Source organism: Arachis stenosperma, chromosome 4, assembly GCF_014773155.1.
Source record: "Arachis stenosperma cultivar V10309 chromosome 4, arast.V10309.gnm1.PFL2, whole genome shotgun sequence".
Classification (NCBI taxonomy): domain Eukaryota; kingdom Viridiplantae; phylum Streptophyta; class Magnoliopsida; order Fabales; family Fabaceae; genus Arachis; species Arachis stenosperma.
In genome coordinates, this window is record NC_080380.1 from 104839739 (window position 1) to 104846726 (window position 6988).

Below are 6988 nucleotides of genomic sequence, written 5' to 3' on the forward strand. Positions count from 1 at the left end.
TTATGCTCTTTAGAATTCAGCACTTTAATTTCTTGCAATTTAATTTGATGTCATTTAAGTTTCTTGCAATTTAAGTTTCAGTTATTTACTTTCATTTTATTCCTATACTCCCGTTCTTAACTTCCTAGCCATTTAAATTCTTGCAATTATATTCAAAAGTCACAATACTCACAAAATCAAAATACTATTCGCTTGACTAAACTTACCATTTAACTAAAGTTGCTCAATCTACCAATCCTTGTGGGATCGACCTCACTCTAAGTGAGTTTTACTACTTGATACGATCCGGTATACTTGCCGGTTGTGCGTGAAATCTAATTTTTACATATCATGCCTCAATCCATTTTGTGAAGTAATCCACCCCTACAATGAGGAACTTGACTTGTCCCGATCCTTAGGGAAGGGGTCCGAGGAGGTCGAGTCCCCACTTTGCAGACGGCCAAGGTGATGTTACATTGATGAGCTCCTTTGGTAGAAGTTAGCATGCTTTTGATGTAAAGCTTTGACTTTGTATTTGGGTTTTTGCTCTGTTGTTTCCTCCAAAGGGTGCCCCTGGACTTTTGTGTGAGTCCTAGGGTTTCCCTTTTACTGTTGTATCTGACACTTGATGTTTTACTGTTATTGTGCGAGTTGTTTCCTTATTTGCCCGAGTTGTTTGGTAGTAACCCACCTTTTCTTTTTCTTAATATAGGAATATTTGACCTATGTCTTCCCGCAAAAATATAGCTGAGATGTCTATTAAGATCCCGAATGGCATGTTTGACTGGCTGAATTCCATAGTTTTAATGTGTGTTACTATGGCTGACCCTGAGTATTGTGTGCGACTTAGGAGGTTCCATAGAATTTGTAGAGATAGGGATGAGGAGAAGAATTAGGAGTTGGTGTCGCCGGACGCTGAGGAGAGGGTTTGTTTTTCTTTCTTGACTACGGGGGAACGACCCTGACTTGATATGGTTAGGACCTTTTCTTCCTCCGAGGTTGATGGATTTTGCAGTGTTTCTTGGATGAGGCTTCTATTATTGCCCCCTGGTTTGGTGTTGGCTAGTTTTGAAAGTACATCAGCTCGGGCATTATGTTCTTGAGATATATGTCGGACCTCATATCCCCCAAATTGTTCGGGCTGTTGGTGCTGCCTTGTTTTGAAAAAGCATCAGCTCAGGCATTCTGTTCCTGAGATATATGTCGGACATCATATCCTTCGAATTGTCCGAGCTGTTTTCCGGTTTTGTCCGGGGTCCCCCGAGTTGTCCGAGCTGTTCTTTGGTTTTGTCCAGGGTCCCCCAAATTGTCCGAACTATTCTCTGGTTTTGTCCAGGGTCCCCCGAATTACCCGAGCTGTTCTTTGGTTTTGTCCAGGATCCCCCGAATTACCCGAGCTATTCTCTGGTTTTGTCTAGGGTCCCCCGAATTACCTGAGGTATTTTTTCATGGTGGGATACTTAGCTTGGTAGCTCCCTTTTATTTGTGAGGTGACTACTTTTGAATCACTGGACAAGGTAAGCTCCTACCTTCTTAGCCAGTCCTAAACCAGCCAGTAGTTCCTCGTATTCAGTTTGGTTGCTTAGCTCGATTTGGGTTCCTTGATTTCTTTTTATAATTACACTTGCACCACTCTCGGTTTTGTTTGAATAGTCGTCCACGTAGAGATTCCATTTTGTGGAAGTTCCCAAGGTGTTAGTGTACTCTGTAATGAAGTCAGCCAGATACTGTGATTTGATGGCTGTTCGAGCTTCATTTCGATGATCGAATTCGGATAACTCGTCTGCCCACTGTAGGATTCCTCCAGCTAAGTCTGTTTTTTGTAGGATGCTTTTTATGGATTGGTTGGTTGATGAGCGGATAATTTATACACTTTTTGGCATTGTTTTTAGTATGTTTTTAGTATGATCTAGTTAGTTTTTAGTATATTTTTATTAGTTTTTAGTTAAAATTCACTTTTCTGGACTTTACTATGAGTTTGTGTGTTTTTCTGTGATTTCAGGTATTTTCTGGCTGAAATTGAGGGATCTGAGCAAAAATCTGATCCAGAGACTCAAAAGGACTGCAGATGCTGTTGGATTCTGACCTCCCTGCACTCGAAGTGGATTTTCTGGAGCTACAGAAGCCCAATTGGCGCGCTCTTAACGGCGTTGGAAAGTAGACATCCTGGGCTTTCCAGCAATATATGATAGTTCATACTTTGCCCAAGATTTGATGGCCCAAACCGGCGTTCAAAGTCACCTCAAGAAATCCCAGCGTTAAACGCCGGAACTGGCACCTAAATGGGAGTTAAACGCCCAAACTGGCATAGAAGCTGGCGTTTAACTCCAAGAGGAGTCTCTACACGAAAAATGCTTCATTGCTCAGCCCAAGCACACACCAAGTGGGCCCGGAAGTGGATTTTTATGTCATTTACTCATCTTTGTACACCTTAGGCTACTAGTTTTCTATAAGTAGGACCTTTTACCATTGTATTACACATCTTGGTAGCTATCTTCTAATTTTATGCTATCTTAGATCATTTGGGGAGGCTGGCCATTCGGCCATGCCTAGACCTTGTTCTTATATATTTTCAACGGTGGAGTTTCTACACACCATAGATTAAGGTGTGGAGCTCTGCTGTACCTCGAGTATTAATGCAATTACTATTGTTCTTCTATTCAATTCCGCTTGTTCTTTGTCCAAGATATCACTTGTTCTTCAACTTGATGAAGGTGATGATTGACACTCATCATCATTCTCACTCATGAACAAGGTGACTGACAACCATTCTTGTTCTACAAGCATACGAGGCTTAGTGAATATCTCTTGGATTTCTGATTGCATGATGCATGGTTGATCGCCTGACAACCGAGTGCTCGCCTGACAAACGAGCCAGCCATTCCATGAGATCAGAATCTTCGTGGTATAGGCAAGAACTGATGGCGGCATTCAAGAGAATCCGGAAGGTCTAACCTTGTCTGTGGTATTCTGAGTAGGATTCAATGATTGAATGACTGTGACGTGATTCAAACTCCTGAGGGCGGGGCGTTAGTGACAGACGCAAAAGAATCACTGGATTCTATTCCGGCCTGATTGAGAACCGACAGATGGATAGCCTATGCTGTGACAGAGTATCAGGAACGTATTTCCAATGAGAGGATGGGAGGTAGCCATTGACAACGGTGAAACCCTACACGAGCTTGCCATGGAAAGGAGTAAGAAGGATTGGATGAAGACAGTAAGAAAGCAGAGAGACGGAAGGGAAGGCATCTTCATACGCTTGTCTGAAGCTCTTACACCAATGATATACATAAGTATCTCTATCTTTATCTTTATGCTTTATTCATCATCTATACCCATTTGAGTCTGCCTGACTGAGATTTACAAGGTGACCATAGCTTGCTTCATAGCAACAATCTCCGTGGGATCGACCCTTACTCGCGTAAGGTTTATTACTTGGACGACCCAGTGCACTTGCTGGTTAGTTGTGCGAAGTTGTGTTTATGCCATGGTATTGAGCACCAAGTCTTTGGAGCCATTACTAGGGATTGTTTATGTTTTGAAAAGTAGTGATCACAATTTCGTGCACCAAGTTTTTGGCGCCGTCGCCGGGGATTGTTCGTGTATGGACAACTGACGGTTCATCTTGTTGCTTAGATTAGGCATTTATTTTTTTTTCGAAATTCTTGAAGATGAATTCTAGAGTTTCATGATGATTTGTTGAAATCTGGCTGGCTGTAAAGCCATGTCTAATTTCATTGGACCGAGGTTTCAACTTATCATCACAAGAGCTTGTGATCTTGCTTTTGGAGCAGTGATCTGCTAAGGCTTGGCTGGCCTTTGGCCATGTCTAGTGTTTTGGACCGAAGCTTTCTTTGAAAGCTTGGCTGGCTGTGAAGCCATGTCTAATTCCTGGACCGGAGTCTTAGACTAGCGTTGCATTGATTCCTGGAATTCTCATTAAGAATTTTGATATCTTTTTCCACTTAATTTTCGAAAATCACAAAAAAATTCACAAAAACCATAAAAACCAAAAAGATTTTATGTTTCTTGCTTGAGTCTAGTGTCTCATCTTAAGTTTGGTGTCAATTGCATGCATTCATTCATGTGTCTTAAGATCTTCAAATAATTCTTGATGATTTCTTACTCTGATCTTTAAATTCTTTTGACTTGAATGTTTATGTGTCTCATATAGTGTCAATAGTATACAAACTGCTAAGTTTGGTGTCTTGCATGCATTGTTATTTGATTCTTGTTGCATTTTGATTATTAAAAAAAAAATCCAAAAATTCTTAATTTGTGTCTTTTCAAGTCAATAATACAAAGAATTGAAGATTTAGAACATACTGCAGAGGAATTATACAGAAAAAGCTGAGCATTCGAAAATGCCAAGTGAAGAAGACAGACTGGCGTTTAAACGCCAGCCAGGGTACCTGGTTGGGCGTTTAACGCCCAAAAAGGGTGCATTTTGGGCGTTAAACGCCAGAATGGATACCATTCTGGGCGTTTAACGCCAGGATGGTGCTAGGAGGAAGATTTTGTTTTCAAAATCAAATTTTTCTAAGTTTTCAAAGTTTTTCAAAATCAAATCTTTTTCAAATCATATCTTTTCAATCAAATGTTTTCAAAATCAATTTCTTTCCTTTTTCAAAGATACTTACTAACAATTAATGATTTGATTGAACACCTCAAATTTGTTGCCTTTTCTATTGAGAAAGGTTTAATGTTTGAATCATATCTTTTCTTGATTAGCAAGTTATCAATTTTTAAAATCAAATCTTTTTAAAAATTGTTTTCAAATCATATCTTTTAAAATGGTTTTCAAATCAAATCTTTTCAATCATATCTTCTTAACCACATCTTTTTCAAAATAAATTTTCAATCAAATCTTTTTAATTTCTAATTTCAAAATTTTTTTCAAAAATCACTTGATTTCTTTCTTACTTTTATTTTCGAAAATCAATTAAAGTGTTTTTCAAAATGTTTTCAAAATCTTTTTAATTTTCGAAAATTACCTTCCTCTCTTCCCACATCCTTCTATTTATGGAGTACTACTCCTTCTTAATGCACAATTCGAACTCTATCTAATCAAGTTCGAATTCTTCTACCCTCCTTCTTCTATTTTTCTGTTCTTCTGACACCTCAAGGAATCTCTATACTGTGACATAGAGGATTCCACATTTTCTTGTTCTCTTCTCTTTCATATGAGCAGGAGCAGAGACAAAGGCATTCTTGTTGAAGCTGACCCTGAACCTGAAAGGACCTTGAAGAGAAAGCTAAGAGAAGCCAAAGCACAACTCTCTTTAAAGGACCTGACCGAATTCTTCAAAGAAGAAGAACTCATGGCAGCCGAAAATAACAATGCCAACGATGCAAGGAAGGTGCTGGGTGACTTTACTGCACCTACTCCCGACTTCTATGGGAGAAGCATCTCTATCCCTGCCATTGGAGCAAACAACTTTGAGCTTAAGCCTCAGTTGGTTTCTCTACTGCAACAGAATTGCAAGTTCCATGGACTTCCAATGGAAGATCCACATCAGTTTTTAGCTGAGTTCTTGCAAATCTGTGCCACAGTCAAGACTAATGGGGTAGACCCTGAGGTCTATAGACTGATGCTATTCCCTTTTGCTGTAAGAGACAGAGCTAGAATATGGTTGGACTCTCAACCTAAGGATAGCCTGGACTCTTGGGAAAAGCTAGTCAATGCCTTCTTGGCAAAGTTCTTTCCACCTCAAAAATGGAGTAAGCTTAGAGTGGAAGTCCAAACCTTCAGACAGAAGGATGGAGAATCCCTCTATGAAGCTTGGGAAAGATACAAACAATTAATCAGAAAATGTCCCTCAGACATGCTTTCTGAATGGAGCATCATAGGTATTTTCTATGATGGTCTCTCTGAACTATCCAAGATGTCTTTGGATAGCTCTGCTGGAGGATCTCTTCATCTGAACAAGACGCCTACAGAGGCTCAAGAGCTAATTGAAATGGTTTCAAATAACCAATTCATGTACACTTCTGAAAGGAATCTTGTGAACAATGGGACTAGTCAGAAGAAAGGAGTTCTTGAGATTGACACTCTGAATGCCATTTTGGCTCAGAACAAGATATTGACTCAACAAGTCAATTTGATTTCTCAAAGTCTGTCTGGAATGCAAAATGCACCTGGCAGTACGAAGGAAGCTTCATCTGAGGAAGAAGCTTATGATCCTGAGAACCCTTCAATGGAAGAGGTGAATTACCTAGGAGAACCCTATGGTAACACCTATAATTCTTCATGGAAAAATCACCCAAATCTCTCATGGAAGAATCAAGAGAGACCTCAACAAGGTTTCAATAATAATGGTGGAAGAAACAGGTTTAACAATGGCAAACCTTTTCCATCATCTTCTCAGCAACAGACAGAGAATCCTAAGCAGAACTCCTCTGACTTAGCAACCATGGTCTCTGAACTAATTAAAACCACTCAAAGTTTCATGAATGAAACAAGGTCCTCCATTAGAAATTTGGAGGCACAAGTGGGACAGCTGAGCAAGAAAGTTACTGAACTCCCTCCAAGTACTCTCCCAAGCAACACAGAAGAAAATCCAAAAGGAGAGTGCAAAGCCATCAATATGGCCGAATTTGGAGAGGATGGGGAGGAAGTGAACGCCACTGAGGAAGACCTCAATGGACGTGCACTGACCTCCACTGAGTTCCCCAATGAGGAACCATGGGAATCAGAGGCTCAAAATGAGACCATAGAGATTCCATTGGACTTACTTCTGCCTTTCATGAGCTCTGATGAGTATTCTTCCTCTGAAGAGGATGAATATGTCACTGAAGAGCAAGTTGCTAAATACCTTGGAGCAATCATGAAGCTAAATGACAAATTATTTGGAAATGAGACTTGGGAGGATGAACCTCCTTTGCTCACCAAAGAACTGGATGACTTGTCTAGGCAGAAATTACCTCAAAAGAGACAAGACCCTGGGAAATTTTCCATACCTTGTACCATAGGCACCATGACCTTCAAGAAGGCTCTGTGTGACTT

General features: G+C 40.1%; 1 non-coding gene across 1 annotated transcript; it reads right to left on the minus strand.

The window, feature by feature from the left end:
- Positions 1–5705: 5705 nt before the first annotated feature.
- On the minus strand, positions 5706–5813 carry LOC130977569 (small nucleolar RNA R71). Its single transcript, XR_009085255.1, has one exon. It is a non-coding gene; the product is annotated as a small nucleolar RNA R71 (small nucleolar RNA).
- Between the last annotated feature and the right edge of the window lie 1175 nt (positions 5814–6988).